The following is a 19,793-nucleotide window of genomic DNA, read 5'->3' as shown; positions in this document are numbered from 1 at the left end:
GATGTAGTTGATAAATCAGCTGATGTAGTTGATGAATCAGCTGATGTAGTTGATGAATCAGCTGATGTAGTTGATAAATCAGCTGATGTAGTTGATGAATCAGCTGATGTAGTTGATGAATCAGCTGATGTAGTTGATAAATCAGCTGATGTAGTTGATGAATCAGCTGATGTAGTTCTGACTGACAGATAAACATTTACATTATTATAATGTGTCGCCCCATCAGGTCAGAACTTCAGGCAAAGTTCAGCAGTACTGATGTTAGAAGGTTTGATGAGTGTGGAGCCTTTCAAGTGCTACCGTGGGTCATCTCAGCAGGAACCACACACAGTTCTGGATCCAAGCCCGTCTTTATTTGGCTCAAACACTCACAGTAAAGTGCACCTGGACCACGCCCACCTCCACAGAGTGACTCATCTGTTTTCTTTCCCATCTTTACTTTAGGCAAATATTTGATGTCCTGTCAGCATCTAAAAGAAGCTAACATTGATGTTAACCTGTTGGAGAAGCTAACGCTGATGTTAGCCTGTTGGAGAAGCTAACACTGATGTGAACCTGTTAGAAGCTAACACTGATGTTAGCCTGTTGGAGAAGCTAACACTGATGTTAGCCTGTTGGAGAAGCTAACACTGATGTTAGCCTGTTGGAGAAGTTAACACTGATGTTAGCCTGTTGGAGAAGCTAACACTGATGTGAACCTGTTAGAAGCTAACACTGATGTTAGCCTGTTGGAGAAGCTAACACTGATGTTAGCCTGTTAGAAGCTAACACTGATGTTAACCTGTTGGAGAAGCTAACACTGATGTTAGCCTGTTGGAGAAGCTAACACTGATGTTAACCTGTTAGAAGCTAACACTGATGTTAGCCTGTTGGAGAAGCTAACACTGATGTTAGCCTGTTGGAGAAGCTAACACTGATGTTAGCCTGTTGGAGAAGCTAACACTGATGTTAGCCTGTTGGAGAAGCTAACACTGATGTTAACCTGTTGGAGAAGCTAACACTGAAGTTAGCATGTTGGAGAAGCAAACGCTGATGTTAGCCTGTTGGAGAAGGTAACACTGATGTTAACCTGTTAGAAGCTAACACTGATGTTAGCCTGTTGGATAAGCTAACACTGATGTTAACCTGTTGGAGAAGCTAACACTGATGTTAACCTGTTAGAAGCTAACACTGATGTTAGCCTGTTAGAAGCTAACACTGATGTTAACCTGTTAGAAGCTAACACTGATGTTAGACTGTTGGAGAAGCTAACACTGATGTTAGCCTGTTGGAGAAGCTAACACTGATGTTAACCTGTTAGAAGCTAACACTGATGTTAGACTGTTGGAGAAGCTAACACTGATGTTAGCCTGTTGGAGAAGCTAACACTGATGTTAACCTGTTGGAGAAGCTAACACTGATGTGAACCTGTTAGAAGCTAACACTGATGTTAGCATGTTGGAGAAGCGAACGCTGATGTTGGCCTGTTGGACAAGCTAATACTGATGTGAACCTGTTAGAAGCTAACACTGATGTTAGCCTGTTGGAGAAGCTAACACTGATGTTAACCTGTTAGAAGCTAACACTGATGTTAGCCTGTTGGAGAAGCTAACACTGATGTTAGTCTGTTGGAGAAGCTAACACTGATGTTAGCCTGTTGGAGAAGCTAACACTGATGTTAGCCTGTTAGAAGCTAACACTGATGTTAACCTGTTGGAGAAGCGAACGCTGATGTTGGCCTGTTGGAGAAGCTAACACTGATGTTAACCTGTTGGAAAAGCTAACACTGATGTTGGCCTGTTGGAGAAGCTAACACTGATGTTAGCCTGTTAGAAGCTAACACTGATGTTAACCTGTTAGAAGCTAACACTGATGTTAGCCTGTTGGAGAAGCTAACACTGATGTTAACCTATTAGAAGCTAACACTGATGTTAACCTGTTAGAAGCTAACACTGATGTTAGCCTGTTGGAGAAGCTAACACTGATGTTAGCCTGTTGGAGAAGCTAACACTGATGTTAACCTGTTGGAGAAGCTAACACTGAAGTTAGCATGTTGGAGAAGCAAACGCTGATGTTGGCCTGTTGGAGAAGGTAACACTGATGTTAACCTGTTAGAAGCTAACACTGATGTTAGCCTGTTGGAGAAGCTAACACTGATGTTAACCTGTTGGAGAAGCTAACACTGATGTTAGCCTGTTAGAAGCTAACACTGATGTTAGCCTGTTAGAAGCTAACACTGATGTTAGCCTGTTAGAAGCTAACACTGATGTTAACCTGTTAGAAGCTAACACTAATGTTAGCCTGTTGGAGAAGCTAACACTGATGTTAACCTGTTGGAGAAGCTAACACTGTAGTTAGCATGTTGGAGAAGCGAACGCTGATGTTGGCCTGTTGGAGAAGGTAACACTGATGTTAACCTGTTAGAAGCTAACACTGATGTTAGCCTGTTGGAGAAGCTAACACTGATGTTAACCTGTTGGAGAAGCTAACACTGATGTTAACCTGTTAGAAGCTAACACTGATGTTGGCCTGTTGGAGAAGCTAACACTGATGTTAACCTGTTAGAAGCTAACACTGATGTCAGCCTGTTGGAGAAGCGAACGCTGATGTTAGCCTGTTGGAAAAGCTAACACTGATGTTAGCCTGTTGGAGAAGCTAACACTGATGTTAGCCTGTTGTAGAAGCTAACACTGATGTTGGCCTGTTGGAAAAGCTAACACTGATGTTAACCTGTGTGTCTGCGCATGCGTGTGGTGCTGTCACGGTTGCCTAGCGACAGACACCACACACCGGCGCTGCTCACCAAACCCGCTGATTTTAAAAATGTCCTCTACACCCGATACCCCACCACGTCCTCAAAAGCGAAAACGCCTGCAAAAGTCCAGACGTGAGTGGAAGAGGCACATCCTTGCTGGACAGCGTCAGTGGAGATGTTCAACGCAAATTGTAAAATGTGCCAGCGAGGGTTTTCAGTGGCGCACGGTGGGGTCTGACATCAGACAGCACGCAACAGGAGAGCAACACTGCAGACACGAAAGAACACAGAAGACCCGAGCGTCAGTGTCACAGCTCTTCATACCCCAACTTCTCCTGAGACTGACACGGTATGGGACATTATGTCATGACTGAGTTCCCATCTGATGGTGCTTTTGCCAGAAGATGTCAGTGCACGGGCACGGCCTATTTTACTAAACTATTGTGGTTTGATTGATTGTTGACTCCTCCCCTCTAGGTTACGGCAGCTGAGGTGACACAGGTGTACCACACAGTCAGACACAACCTCAGCTACAACAGTGCTGACTGTGCACATACACTGGATCAAAAGAAATGACTGTAGGGAGAACAAAGGCAGAGGCAGGGGTTAAAGATGGCCCTGCTCCAAAGGCAGTGGGTGATGTTCCCCCTTGCTGTTCAATACTTTGGTCCAGAATGCGGGGTCACCAACAAAATGCTGGATCTCATGGAAAATGCAGATGAGTCGCTGCTGGGACTGTAGCTCTCATAGAGCAGTCGCTTGACACATTTGGCTCATCATTTGATCAAGTGGCAGCATTTAGTGCAGACAATACACATGTGAATTACAGAATGCACAACTCTGTCTTCACCAACCTGAAGAAGAAACAAAAAGATCTGCTGCAAGGAGACTGCCATGCCCACATTGTGCACAACACAGTGAAGCATGCTCTTCACCAGCTCACTGTAGATGTGGAGATGTTGTGCTGAAGGTCTTTGGCTGCTTTTCCACATCTGCCAAACGAAGACAATCACTCAGAGAGTTTTGTGATGTTGAGTTCCAGGAAGTTCTACGACACGTCACAACCAGGTGGCTCTCCCTTAATCCAGCCATCACCCGGCTAATGCAAACCTGGATTGCACTGAAATCTTTCTTCATCAGCCTGGGGGGGAGCGTCCCAAACAACTTCGAGCTTTGTTAAAGCTCAGTGAGGACTCAACTGAGGGTGATGGAGACATCGTGGAGTTTACCTTCTCTTCTGCAATCATATCCTCTCTGTCTCTGAGGAAGTTGTAAAGAAGCTGGAGAGTGATGAAACCACCTGTGTTGAGTTATTTTCCATCATGGAGAACTTCAAGCAAAAGCTCACAGAGACGAGACGACCAGTTCTGTGGCTACTGAACTAAAGTGAAGCTGCAGCGTCTCCGTCCACGTGATGCAGACATGGCAAGGGCAGATTTTACTGCATTTCTCAGCACAGCACTCTCATATGTTGAGAAATGGATCAACTTTTCAGGAGACAACTGGCTGTTCTCACTGCAACCTCCCTCTCTGCACCATGGCACCTTGACCTTCAGTGACATTGAGAGGGTGACCACCAAGCTCAACCTCATCCATAAAGTCAACATGGATGAACCTTATGATGAATGCTCCACAGCAAAACCCACTCTGAAGAGGCTCAAAGAAGATGCTGAAGATGACTGGAAGTCCAAAGGTGTGGCTGCCAGGTGGGCGGCTCTCTGTCAAGTAGCTGACCTGCCTGACATGCTGTCTATCAGCTGCTCCACGGAGCTCATGAGAAGTGAGCTCCTGATCACTCTCAGCTTTGAGCAGTCCTGTTCACAGTTTTACAACAGACAAAGAGGTACTCAGTGCTGCAAGGAGTAACAAGAAGTACCCCTGGAAAAACAAGTAACAGATTGAAACGGTTTTTACTCATTTGAACATCCAACACCAGATATGTTAAACTTCAGGGGACTTGGAAAACCTCCAGATTTTGACTTTCAGTTACGTTAAGTGACGCTGGTAATGCATTAGCATATGGCATAAATTAGCATTATGCTGTTGGAAGTAAAGCTTTAAAAGCCTTCACTTTCAAAATGTTAGACGTTCAGAAAACCATAAAATCCATTCAGTCAACTCTCTTTCGCGGTCCTGGGCGGCAGAAATCGTGACGTAAGGGTAAGGACGGGAACATCTGGTGACGCAACCAGGAAATACTCCGAAGGCTAGACCGTCCCATTTAACAACGGTTGACGCGGCCGTCGAAGGTCTCTCTGAAGGACCCGGCCTTCGGAGGCCGCAAAGGCCGGATCCTTCGAAGGATGCAAAGATTGAATTTGGACACAGCTTATAAGTAGACCTGGCATCCTGTAGAACCCGGCCGAGCCACTATGAAACGATTTTTATGAAAGTAATGCAGTTACAATTTCAAGTGGTTTCAAACTCTGAAAACACCACATTAAGATTCAAGTGTTTAAGGATATCAACCCGGATTTATGCTTTAAAATGTGTCAAACGTGCAGATTGTTTGATACCCTTTCAAAATACCATACCCAATATTCAATACAATATATTGTGATCTGTCAACACAATAATAAGTTTGACGTGTGATGCTTACAGTCACTATTTACTAAAGGATTAATGGCAAAACTCTTCCCAGACTGTCTTTTCTCTAATGCCACAGTGCCCTTAGTGTTGAATTCAAAGAAGACAAAAACTTTCATTAAAAACAAACCACTGTATTCAGTGCCAATGAGGATAAATTAGGTATAGATAAAAGTAGGAAACATTTTAATTTTTATGTAAACTGTCCAGATCATGTCCTGAAATCAAGTTTCTTTTATACTGAAGTCGTGTCAGCTGATAATGGAGCTCTCAGGTCACACAGGTCATCCTGATGCCTCTTCTGTGGATACTGATACTTCCTGATGCTGCTGGCCGTTGTCTTGCGGGCTTTTGCTTGACTGAAGCAACACCCGCCCAACAATACCTTCCTCCTCTGATGGTCTCTCATACTGCAGAGAGTCTGGCGGGGTCCAGGAGAACCTCAAACACAGCATCATCAGGTCACTCTGATGATCTGTAAAATATGGCAGAACCACTGTTACTTCTATTATACGGTCATGATTAATCAGTCGCAACCATGCACCCAACCACTGCATGAATGTGCTTTTGAATGAAGGAGAAGCTTGTAGTGGTACGGTGATCTCAGTACTAAAGTCAAGGTGATTACTGTATTAAAACCCAAATGACAACAACATGTTGACAATTACATTTAAATACTTTCTTTGTTCAATTGTCCTTCTGTAAGGACTCTCTGTGTCGATGTGGCCTGATAAAGGTGTTGTGACATTTGGAAACATTTATTAGTATGTTTATTTTAGTGTAGGCGTGTGAATTATTTTGAGCACTAAAAGTATTATTCCTGTTTGATTTGAACATGGTCGTGTTCTCTGTTTCTTTGAATATTGTCAGTAGTTGCACCTACCATGCTTTTATGCACAATCACAGGATTACACTGTTGAAGGCCTCAGTAGTGATGGCTGAGCATCTCCACATCACTTAAGACTGTCGGAGAGACAGGACTGACTGCCACTGAGCCTGAAAGTAATATTACAGAGAGAGTTCAAACACTGAACCAGACTGTGTTAGTTTAAGCGAATAAACAGGCAACTAATAAATATATATACAGAAATTAAGGGATATTTGGAAACTCACAACATGTTTGTCAGCTCTGTCTGTCAAAGATGTGGTGGTGTCTGCAGGGTCGGTCTTGTAGTGGTATGTTGGCCTGTGTGCAGAACAGTTACAGTTTACTCCAAAATCATCTCAAATAAATGCAACAGCTGCAAACAGTTTGCAAACAAATGATTACAAATCATTGTTTGCCAGTATGGAGGAAGAGATTGATTAAATAGAGCATTTGCTTTAGACTGTGGTCTGTGTTGTGACTGACACTCTCCTAGTGATGCTCTGGGTTGTTTATAATGCAATTCAGGACAACATGACAGCAACAGGGGAGACTTGGAGCTGTTGACAGTAGGGACAAGCAGAAAAATACACAGACCCCCCATAATAACATTTTGGTTGAAACTGGCCTCTGCAGGGGGATTTTTTTACAACAAGGTCTGTTTTGATTCTTTTTTATGCACCCAAGCACCTCATTTACATTAGAGTAGATGTCTTAATCACTGTGGCTGCTTATGTCCATCATCAGCCATCTGACCATGACTTACCTGCTCACTTGTACTCAACTAGCCCAGCCCATCACTCCCTGTTGCCATGGTCAGATGGCTGATGGAGGACAGAGGCAAATTTACATTTAGCCAATTATATTGCCCTTTATTTACAATTCATTCTGATGTGCTGGAGAAAACAGAAAATGATCTGAAATGAATCTAATTTGAGGCAAATGTATCTTTCCTCATCTGTCCAGTGTTCAAACAAACAGAAGCACATGGCTAATTATTATGCAGAATGACATCATCGAAGCTCAGTGGGATATTTAGCTTAATCAATAATCCACTGTCAAATGCAATACTGATATTCTGAGGGTAGTGATGGATTCATGTCCTGCATTCATCATAAAACGTGCCTCAGGAGTCATCACTGTTTGACTAACAGATGATAAAATGTAAAACCTGTTGACTGACTTACAGGAGGCTGCTTTAGTGTTGCGCCTGGCAGAGACACAGCGAGGCTAACGGCTTAGCTGTCTGCGATGCCATGCACAGTAACTTACGTTAGCTGCAGCTCTAAATTATATAACTTATATACCTCTACTGCTCATGTCATGTTCACGTAACTTAAAACTCATACAGTCATTTACACACCACCTCATCCTCCTTTAGCTGTCCCTCAGTAACATTTTTAAATACTTCATAGGTCCAGCGATGCTAAATTAGCCAGGTTAGCCACAGACAGTGCTGCTGCCAGGCTCAACAGGCTAACATGAAAAATAAACAGTAAAGCACCAGAGGAAAAATGTCGTCCCTTCACAAAAGTAGTTTTCAGGGAGTCCCACCCAGTCCCACCCGAACAGCCAATCACAGCACTTTTCCACTAAACTACTTCCTTTTCCACTATACTTTCTCTCACACACACATATTCTTCTTTTACATTCATATATTTTCTTCAGACATATATAGACACATATATTTTCCTTTACATGAAAAATGAAAAAATATACGTGTGTGGAAGTAGAATGTGTGTGTGTGGAAGTAGAATGTGTGTGTGTGAGCAGGCCAGAATGAATTATGTCTTGTTTGGCCCCTCATAGACATCCGTAGCCGTTCCACTGCCCTCAAGCGATCTTCCTTGTCCATGGTGATGACTTGGGGAAGGGAAAGTTTTCCCTTGAATGATTCTCTGCCACAGCACCTTGCTGCCTCAATGGTGTCCCTAAGCAAGGCATCCTCCTAATCAAAAATAAAGAAAACAATTATTAAAATAAAGGTTGGAGAAGGCAGAAAACAGTGAAATAAGAAAAGCCCACAGCAGGCAACATACCCCGTTCCCCGGTCCCAGTTCTGGTAAGTTCTCAGCTTCCTCTAGAAAGGAAACAGACTGTAGTTCTTCTAGGCACAATAACAATGCAAGATGTAAAAAAGACCAGTAGCTGGTTTTAAGTATACTGGTTTAATGAAAATGGAGAAATGACTGCGAAACCAGCTCTGTGACATCCCACCTCTACAACCTTGATGGATGTGTGTACAATAATACTGCTTTGAACAATACCTGATGCTTCGGAGACAGATTCTGAATGCCTGAACTTTTTTGGAGGGACCACTTCCAGATCCTGAAATAAGTGGAGGGATTGTGCTTTAGTCTGCAGCAATAGTTTGACTACAAGACTAATTAATCACATGACCTCTCACCTGTTGTCCTTTGTGCTCTCGTCGCCTTTTTCTTTCCTGCAATCTGTCTTCTTCAGACCTTGGTGATTTAATGACAACATACATTCACTATGAAAACATTCATGTTGGTCTGTTGACAGTGAGTAAAACAGGTTATTTAAAAGAATCTGCTCAAACCAAAAAAAATCAAATTCCAGTATCTCCAACAAATGATATCTAAGCTAAATAATAACATAAACTAAGCATGTAAAGAACAACAAATATTTCTGTTTTTTCCTTACAAGCTTAGTTTATCTTTTGCTTACAAATAAACTTTTTAATAAGGCCTATCTTTAAGTATTAAGCTTTGATTTGAAGTTTTTGGTTTGTTCTGTTGCCGGGATTGCTGTGTTTTTATGTAACCACAAGATGGCGCCTCAATTAGTAAAGCAAACACAGGTAACAGTACAGGTGACACAGATGATGAGCTGATGACTGATTCATGTTATTCTACAGGATGAGTTAAGAGCAGTTGAATTTTGCTACCCTAATCTAACTTGTGAAGAGATGAGGACTTTAATCCACTCCAAGGAAATGGCTTTTAGAAAATGTGTACCCTATCCTGAACATAATTACTGATTAAAAATAGACATGTTAAAATAACCAGAGATTCCTGAGGACTGTGATAGGTGGAAATGGAATTTTAAAAAATGACTTTTTTTAAAAAGATTTTTTTTACCAGCATAGACACCTTTATTTGACAGTTACGAGACAGGAAATCATGGGAGAGAGAGGGGATGTGACATGCAGCAAAGGACGTCCAGCCGGGATTCGAACCGCGGTCGGCTGCGTACGTGGTATTAAACTTGGCTATGCCATGGCCACCCCACACTAGCTTTGTGTCCCTTCTTGGCCACCCCAGTAAAAATGTCCTGGATACGCCACTGCTGTGAGGACCCAGTGAGAGGGTGACCATCTTTGTCAGCTGGCATCGTCAGAAGCTTCAGCCAAGGCATGTTGACATGAACCTTGCCCTCTGAGGCCTGCTTAACGTTCTCTGGGGTGGGGTCCAGTAACCTTCCTTGAAAAGGGGCAAAGATTCCTGGCTGCCTGCGGTTGGCGTGCGGTGCCAGCCCCCTGGCATAATCGTACACTGACACATTGGGAAAGTGTTTCCAGGACAGCAAGAGATCCACAAAGTCACGTGGACTCTCTGCTCTAAGGTTGAATTTGACTGAATACACAACCCCACATGGACAGGTGATAACTGCCCAACCAGCTGTGAAACAACAGAAGAAAACAGTAATAACTGACATCAGGAGCATGTATAGCTAACCTACATAACTACATAATGATACTGTACTTTCTTTAACACAACAACATATAACAAAGTGGAATAATCGTCAACAGTCCATATCATTTCACTTACCAGAGGCACCCCACACCTTCTCAAACAGCTTGTTGTAGGTGACTCTATTAGACATTTTCTCAGACAGTCTCATGACAAGATCCACCTTGGACCCTTTGTCGTCCACACCACACTGTTTGCACAGTGCCCTGACCTCCTCTACCTGTTGTGAAAATGCAATGAAGTTGATATTGTTAATAAAGCATAGACATAATTTTTGCTAGCACAAAGAAGTGGATTTTGCATATTTCATCAACTAATTCACCTTCAAGTTCACAAGCTCATCCATGAGCCGCTCCTCAATAATTTTCTCATCGTCATTAAGGTTTTCATCATCCCCATCATTTGACATTTTGGGGCTTTGCATTTTTTCAAATTCTGTGTTTAAGACTGAATTAGACCTCCGGGTGTGTGGCCCAATCCAGGGGGCCCAGTGATGGTAACACAACAAAAGGGTTCTTCCGACCACCTTTGTGAACAAACGTGATGAGTATTAGCTATTATTATCACAAAAATTAACCACATATTATTATACTTTACTCTCTCTTGCACTGTTCTTAAGCTGTTCTGTCTTTTCACAAGACTTACATGGAATTAATCCACGACGGATCATTTCTGTGGCCACAGCGTCCCAGAGGTTGTTTATGTCCACATGACCATCGTAATTTTCAGGTGGACTTGGGATTTCTCTCACTGTTAAAACAGTAGTTTGTTATTCATAGCTCAATTACTAAAAACACTCTGAGCACAACAGTTGATGCAGTGTTATTCAAGGGCATGGTTAATATGATGTTACACTTACTAAAATTCAGAGAGAGATGAGGTGCTGTACAAACAATGAAGCTAAAATATGTGAAAAAACAGCTTATCAAACTCACCTGGCATATTGAAAACGCCTTTCTTGTGAAGATCCATCACAACAACCGCTGGGCTGTATCCACATGACACACAACTGTAAGTGTAGTCATGGTTGGTAAGGGCCTCAAAATGAAGGTGTGCCTGAAGAACTCTCTCCTTGTTCGGAAAGGACACCTTCTCTGTTGTCTCTATTATTTCGATCACTTTGCTGATAGCTGTATGGGTCTGGAAAATGATGAGAAACAGGAGTATTCCAATGTTTCAAAATGTAAGTTATATATTTTGTTAGAGTTGCATCTTCAATCACCATTTGTTTTACAGTAATGATCTGTAATGAATAAATTATAATAAAGGAGGAATAAGCAAGGATAATATATTATTATTATTAATATTATTATTATTATTATTACTTAAGTTTAGAAGTTGGGTCGCTCAAAAAAGGATGTAAAGAAATTAAAATCTATCACATAATAGAGAAAATCAATCAACCTTTCAGCGAGCACAATACATTATTGAATTATATGCACTCACCTGTAGTGCATTCCTTATCATCAGACACAAGTGCAGAGACAGGATGATGCGGTCATCGAAGTTGTGGATACCCTCCTCCCACTCCTGGTATCTGTAAATCATGCCACAGTTCAGGCATGATTTCCTGTATGTTGATATTCCTAAAAACACAGTTCTTCTTTGTTCTTCCCTCTCTCGACTGCTCTATGAGAGCCTGGGGTAAATCTGCAGGGAGCTTTTTGTTGGTGAGGAGGTAATTAAGCATCCTTGCGATTCGTCTGTCATCTGGTGGATAACTGTCCTCTTTAGACTCACTTACATTTTGATCTGTGGTGGTCTGGGTTGGATTGAGTGTCTCTGCCTCTGTGCTCTTCACCTTCCTAAATAGCTCCCTCTTTGTGACAAACAGATGCCATTTAACAGCTTTTTTTCAACAGCTTTGTGTATGCAAGACTGTTTCTGTTTAGAGCAGAGACAATGCCAGTTGTTTTGCTTTGTGTCATACAACACAATCACTCTTCCCAACCTACTATAATAGGTTATCTTTGTTACATAAACAGAGATATGAAATTTGGATGGTTGACCACCCACAGTCAGGTGCACAGACAGAGGCACACCCTCTGCATCAGCATTTTGTTGCCAACGCAAGAGGCTGGCTTTACGCTCCTCACCAAACCATTTATTGTCCACCATTGTTTCCAAGGCCTCCTCTGTTAGTGTCACGGTTTGACTGTCAGTGCGTGGGCAATACAATAAAGATTGTATGTGGTGGCACTTGAAAGGCAACATCCCGCTCCTTCGAGCAAAGTCAGCGTTCAGACGACACTGGTCGACCTCACACAACACCTTCTGTGTTGGCCCCCAAGTATTCTTGATCACATGTATGAGTGTTGCTGGACCACAAAAAGATTTCTCAACTGCAAACACACCATGTTTACCATCGACACACTGACAGGCCAAAAATCTGTCCTTCGACACAGTCTCAAAGTGGTGGGTATGCTTCCTCTTGCAGTGTGTTTTGAATTTTTTTTTGTTTAACTTCACCTTGCAGTGAGGACAAGTGAATTTATGCTGAGCGGGGGCCAATGGGTGCTGTGTGGGAGCCTCTGGATGCTGAGCGGGGGCCAATGGGTCATGTGTGGGGGCCACAGAGGGCTGTGTGGGGGTCAATGGGTGCTGTGTGGGGGCCAATGGGTGATGTGTGGGGGCCTCTGGATGCTGAGCGGGGGCCAATGGGTGCTGTGTGGGGGCCTCTGGATGCTGAGCGGGGGCCAATGGGTGCTGTGTGGGGGCCTCTGGATGCTGAGCGGGGGCCAATGGGTGCTGTGTGGGGGCTGCAGCATGCTCCTCCTCCTGGTGTATTTGTAAATGCCTTATGAAGTGCAATCTATTTATAATTGTTGCTGCACAATAGCAGCAATGAAAATGTGCTGTCGTCCGACAACTTAAGCCACACTTGATCATTGTGAATTCTGTAAGAGAGGAATGAAGGGAACAAGATTCACACTGTGACAAAATACTAATTAATTAATTTGTGTAATATGTAAGATACGCACCTTTGTGTTTTAGTGAGGAATGGCCTTTTATATGGTTGTCAACCATATGTTTTGCACCCACATATTTACAGTAAGGACAGTGGAAAAGTTCACTGTTGGTGCATTTAGTAATGGTTGGTGCACCGTCCAATAGTAAACTAATGTGTCTCTATATATCAGAGGGGAAAAGAATAGACATAAAAGGCACAGCAATTAGAAATCCACAAGACAAAATATATTAAATAATTTTTCACCTCAACAACAAATATTGTTCATGTCATGTCATGGATGCTAACAGGTACTTTCTCAACAAGGAAGAGCGGCTGACGTCTGCTAACATGACAGCTGGAGCTGGACTGGGACAAAAAGTCATCCCTGGCATTTTTGGCCCAGACCGGCCCAATACAATTGATCAGATCTTTTTATATACTAGCCTACTACTGTGATTTACCATTTGATTGTTATTCCATATCCCGATCTTCTGTTTTATTCAACCAGCACAAGCAACACAATATTTCATTAATTAAACATCAGTTGATCTTTCCTGCAGATTATTCAGATGATAGGCTATTAGATTGTCTAATGCTTGTGAATGGCAGCTTTTTAAATCTGCTTAAATCACAGCATTTACTGTTACACCTGCTTTACTTTAGGTTGCTAGTTAGCATGTAATAACTATCACAAAAACATAACAAAACACTGACAAATAAGTCAGATATAAATATTAATCTAAAACTCAGAAAAGGAGATTTGAAGTCCAGGTTTATATTCATGAAATGCACGTGAAAACTCTGCATAATATTTTCCCCCCAAAAGTACGTCGGCCTACCGGGAAAATGCTCTGTATACCAGATTACCAGTCCAGCCATGCCGTAAGATAATTAGCAAAAGCTAATAACTAATGACAAAGCTCATAACTTGGTGTATCATCAAGGTGTAGAATGCAAATACATACAGAGCATAACTTGTTTTAAAATAAAATGATGTTACTTCCTTCCTTGTCTGAATTGAAATATTGTAAAGTAGAATGTTCTTACCTCCATTTTGCCAAATGTATGAACTGTACTGTCTGCTTCTTCTCTCTCAGACACACATTCTTCTTCTTCTTCAGCGGTTTAATGTGGGGGCAAGTGGGCGGAGTCAAACGTGTTACTCCGCCCACATTAAGCCACTCCCCGATCTGCGTACTGCAGCCGGGGGCTTCTTGATTATTGAAGAGGTTATAGGATATGACATTTTGATCATATTGCACAGCCATAGTCGGGGTGTGGCTTTGGCACTTTCAAATCTTGCTAGCTGTCCAACATTACCAACTGCAGCTTTAATAGTTTTAACAGTCACCAATATACATTAAAGTTTACAACATAAATGTTCAATAGCAGCATTTTTCCACACAACTCACCCCGAGCAATGCAAGGCGGCACTGTGAGGGTCAGTCGGGACAACGGAAGCTGAGGAGGTTCAGAAAAGATGACGTGTGGCAAGAAATGACACAGGAAACATTAATAAAATAATGTTAAATTAAAGTAACTCAATGAGATCAAAACACCCATACTCAGCAGAGTCATTAATGATTAATACAATTCACAAATACAAAATGGAAATCAGAATGAATGAAGTGCATTTTTAACTCTGTTACACCAGTCACAGGGAATCCACTGTTCAAAAAGAAATATATACTCAAAATATACAGAATATCAATCAATAAACGTATTGATCGATCAGTGACATCCATATATGAAAATGTATATATTTCAAATACTGACAAATACAACTACATTTGTTAGTGAAAAGGAAATGAAGGATGAAGAGGGAAGATGTGAACTAGTCAAGGGAAAACTAGAGACTGAACCTGTCACGTTGATAAATGTACATGCACCTCCAGAAAGCAACAAGCACTTCTTCAAATCCTTATTTAATGTTACAGCAACAGAACCAGAAGGTATTTTAATTTGTGGGGGACTTCAACATAGTCATGAACCACTGTCTAGATACAACCAGTTTAAAAGGAAATGAAAAACACACGTCAGAATGAGTAAAGCTGTCCTCAGAAGAAATGGGAACGATGGACATCTGGAGGAATTCAAGTGAAAGAAAAGAAAAGAAAAACCACCTTAACTAAAACAAACACTTTGTTGATCTCTGAGAAACATTTGTTCGTCTCTCAGTGAAGATCAGTGAAGATGAAGATGTTGTGCATCCATGGTTTGTGAGAGGACCATATGACCTTATGACATATATTAATAGGTTTCTCTCTCTGTTATATTATTATATATATATATATATATATATTGTTGCATGTTCATCAGTAAATGACTCTTTCTCAAAGACTCTCAGTATCTGACTCCCACACTGCAGTTTACCTGCCTGAGTTTACCTTGACACTTTAATGATTTATGTTGTAATGCACCATAACGATTCATGGTGTTCAGCTGACACTTTTCAAATTCACCTCTATAATTAAAATCTGAATTTTATTGGGCGCTGGATGAATAGAAAATCCCTGCTGTCTAATGGAGCCAGGGTTGTGATCTGAAGTGGGTTTTTAATCATCCAAAATAAAACAGCTCACTTTTTCTTATATATTATCAATTTTCACAACAACACGACAATTAACCGTCATTATGTGTAAAATGATGAAGAACGCTGAGCTTAAAATAATGTCTTCAAAATGTTATAAATGTTCATTACTAAGTACTTACTGTAATGACTGCACACACTTCTTTATACACTTTCATATGTAGCTACTGTAGCTAAACTGCATGATAACTGTCCAGACTGCCGACTCCCACGCATTGACCAGAGACTTAACTGCTACTTTTTACAAGCTCTCAAGCCACATCCATTTTCTGACGCAGTGACAAAACATCATCATTGACAACGCGACAGCGTGAGATGTCACTGACAGACCCACAAGACAGATCAGCAGAGAGCAACAGCTCATCAGAGGAAATGTAGAAAATGTCTCTACAGTCATTTGTTGTGTGATCAGGTCTCTTGTGACAGCGTCTCTCTCTCTCTGCCCTCTGCTGCTGTGCAGGTGAGTGAGACAGGAAACCCTCACCTGATTCACAATAACAGCTTTGTTAGGTTAGTATGTCCATGCAAAGTGATGAATGTAGTCTGACTGTACCTCAATACTGAAACAGCTAGAAATATCATTTTACATTATTGGTAAATATCAACGTTCTACATCGTTGCCAACACACTCTCATCTCTCTCTAATAAATCTCTCCAATCCCAAAAAAGAGGAAGCATCAAAGCCTTTCCTTTGTAAAATATTATAATTATAGATTGTAAAATTCTGCCTGTAAAGCAACAGATGAGCAACATGATGAGATATTTTTATGGAGCAGAGCTCGACTGTCCTCAGCATTACTGTGAACATTTACACTTTCAATGGTCCATACTTTAGACAGTCCTGGACAAAACTGGACAGATGTCCCAGTTTATATAACATTGTTTTGAAGTAGCAGCCCTTTATCTTTCTTTACATGTTTCTACTGACTGTGTTTATTGTTCTGCACCAAAACACAAATTCAAATGGTGAAAAACTGTGATTCTGATTATTGTGTGTCCAAGTTACATGATCAATATACTGTACAAACACAAACAGTTGTAGGTGTTTATCAGGAAACAGCACCAGTAATGTTCTACTGTAGATGCTGACCTGCTCATGTGCAATCCTTTGAGCTTGAAGATCTTCTACTCCACGTATGAACATCTGCTCCTTGACCTGTCGCCCTCACATCTGTTCAGTCTGTGTTTGTTCACTGTTGGTGTTATTGTGATCTCAGGTCAGGTTGTTGGTAGTTTGCTTTGCTACACGGCTAATTTGACGTTAGTTGAATGATGCTTCACACAGACTCAGAGTCTTTACATGCAGCTAACCATCTTCTATAACCTGGCATCAGGTCACACACACACACACACACCTGTATATAGTACATGTTAGTTAGTGTGTTTTCATCTTCATGTTGTCGACTCTGTCAAGGATCCAAAATGCTTCGACCGTTACAGCTGTTATGGTCATTTTGGTTGTAGTTTTTAATTAATTATTAATCAGAGTTACAAACAGGGCCGCCCCTGGCCAAATTGGGGCCCTAAGCAGAATTTTATTTTGAGTCCCCCCCCCCCCCCCCCCCCCATTACAAAATGACTGTATCATGAAAGGCCATTTAGGTTTACAACCTTTATTAGTAGGAACAAATCAAATGAACAGCCTCTTTCAACAATGGAACAAGCCTTTTACAGATGCAGGCTGCTTCAGTAGACATGGTGCTTGATGGCCCTTGTGACGTACTGGGCGCTGGCTCCATGTCACCCTTAGTAACAAACTTAAGCATTGACCCTGTTATGACAAGAAATCCATCATACAAGCAGATTATTAAGATTTGTTTTGGTCTTAATGGTAAATTACACAATGAAATTAATGTAAACACTAGCCTCACAAAGATTAAAATTAATGCAAATAATAATTATATTCATTATGATTTTATTTTATTATACTATTTTAATCACACAAGGCGGCGCCCAATGAGCATTGTTAGGGGTCGGTGCCTTGCTCAAGGGTACCTCGGCAATGCCCAGGATGTGAACTAGTATTCTCCATTACTAGTTCACATCATACTTTTTTTTTTTTTGTCCGAGCGGGACTTGAACCGGCCACATCTAAGCCCCCAAGCCAAGTCCCTACGGACTGAGCTATTGCCGCTATTTGATATTTAAATATTTTTATATACTTATTTTTACATTTTGTACTTAGGTTCTATATTCCTATACTGCTGTTTGCTGCTGCAACGCTTTAAATTTCTCCATTGTGGGTCAAATAAAGGATTATCTTAAATTCACCAAGAGATGGCGACATTTTACCTCCATAAAAATAGCCCAAAACTTCTATTGATAGCATAGATTGATAGGCTATAAACCTGAGCCAACATACGACCACCAACTGGTCAATTAACCACTCCTTTTTCAACAGAGGTGAATGTATATGCAGTTAACAAGACATTCAATAAATGATAATCAGGGCCGCTGGAAAATTTAATCTCCAGTCCAGAATTATCCTCTCTTCTGTCTCATGATTAGCAGGCTAGCAGCTGGGGTGTTCCTCCTCTTGTTTTGACTTTGTCTTTCTTTTGCTTTCTCCCGATTCATATTGCCGTTTGGAGGCCATCTCTCCACCTGCATCCAACTGCCTGTCGGCGCATCTGACCGCTGATTGGTCAGATGCTGCGTGCTGTCAATCATTGCGCCAACGTGTGCGGTGTCAGATTACTCGTTTTTTTTTTTTCTCTCCTGCCTCGGGCTGACTTGGTGCTCTACGCGCGCCTCACGGCAGCGATGCGCATCCTTTGCGCATTTGCAGAGAATGTGTCCCCTTGCGCAAAATGGGGCCCCCCATGGATCGTGGGGCCCTACGCACAGCGCGTGTTCTGCGTGTAGGGAGGGGCGGCGCTGGTTACAAACTAACAGTTTAGTACCTTTTTCTGAGACTGATTTGGTGAATTGGCTCTTTTCCCTTCTTCAAGGGTGGTGCCCCGAGGTGATCTAATGAAAATTGGATCTTATTATTTATCATAATTAATAATTATCCCTGATGATCATTAATTATTATCGACAGCCAAATTTAACCCAGAACTCCCTATTAATGCTGCATGAAGCACTACAGTACATATGTGTGTTTGTGAAGCAGCTGTTTGAGTATAAAGTACTATACAAAGTAAATAGAGATGAATGCTGAGCTGTCCACATACTTTTGTCCACATAGTGTAGGACTAAATCCCAGAGCACAGACTGAGACAGACCTGCTCTCTTTACATTTACTGAATGTGTTTGAATGTTAATGAAGCTGCAGCTGGTTGAATTCTTGTGTGTGAACTCTAATAAAACTCCAGCACATGATAACTGATAGAACAACACTCACCACTGTACTTTGATCTCCACCTGTTGTATTAGACTGAAGTCAGTGTGAAGCCAGTGACTCAGAGCAGCCTGCAGGGGGCAGCGTCTCTGCTCTGCTCCAATCAAACCCACATGATCACCAGGTAAGTTCCCCAACAGGTGGAGCTGGAATGTGGCCGTCCAATCGGAGCAGCTACGCGGGAGGAAAACACGGAGGCCTACGGGAAGACGTTTGTCCCTGTGGCCTTCAGACATGTTTATCAGAGGATGTAAGGACGGACACTTTCTGGAGTCAGGCCTGATTCACTACCTGCTCCTGCTGTTCTCCTTTAATGTGTTTAAATGTGATTAAAAGATTTAACAGCAGTCAAACTTGTGGTCAGTCGGATGTGAGGATTCAGAGGAGAAGCCCCGACAGTATCAATATGTGACAGATCAATAATGAAAACTATTGTGTTGTGTGTTTGACTTTGAATGTATTGATGTATTAATGTAGTGTGAGAGGGACGGGTCTGCTCACATCATTAGAAACAGCAGCAAACTGAGATGAAGCTGATTTATGTGAGAAGTGATGTAAAATGATCTGTGAACACAAATCACAGCTGTGTGTAGAGTTTTAACAGTCTGTGGTGTCACAATGAACAACAAGTGAACACTGTACACACTGATCAATGTGTCTGATCACATTTAAATCAATCAGTCACATCTAACAGGAAGTGAGTGTTTCTGTCACTTCCTGTGTAATCTACTGCGGTAAAGCTCGCTAAAACATTAAATCGATGTTGTGGTGAACATGTTTTCACATTCATTCATTCAGTCTGTCAATAATGAATCAATGTGAAAACATTTTCACCACATCATCGCTTTTATTTTGAAATTGGTTCCTCGTCGCTCGTACCGTAATGCCTAGCATACACGCGCACCGCGAAACAAAGTGCGGGCTCGCTTTATATCCGGTGTCCTGTTAACTTTCACTTTGTGTGCTCGGTGTGTCGCAGACTGACAGTTGTGTCCGTGTGAAGCTCCAG

At 41.7% G+C, this 19,793-nt stretch overlaps 1 pseudogene; it reads right to left on the bottom strand.

Annotated features, from left to right (window-relative positions):
- Positions 1 to 5,604: 5,604 nt before the first annotated feature.
- Positions 5,605 to 13,904, bottom strand: LOC140995688 (uncharacterized; annotated as a pseudogene).
- Positions 13,905 to 19,793: the final 5,889 nt, after the last annotated feature.

Source organism: Pagrus major, chromosome 5, assembly GCF_040436345.1.
Source record: "Pagrus major chromosome 5, Pma_NU_1.0".
NCBI classification, from domain to species: Eukaryota; Metazoa; Chordata; class Actinopteri; order Spariformes; family Sparidae; genus Pagrus; species Pagrus major.
Note: the sequence above shows the minus strand (reverse complement) of the source record. Positions and strands in the feature narration are given on the sequence as shown.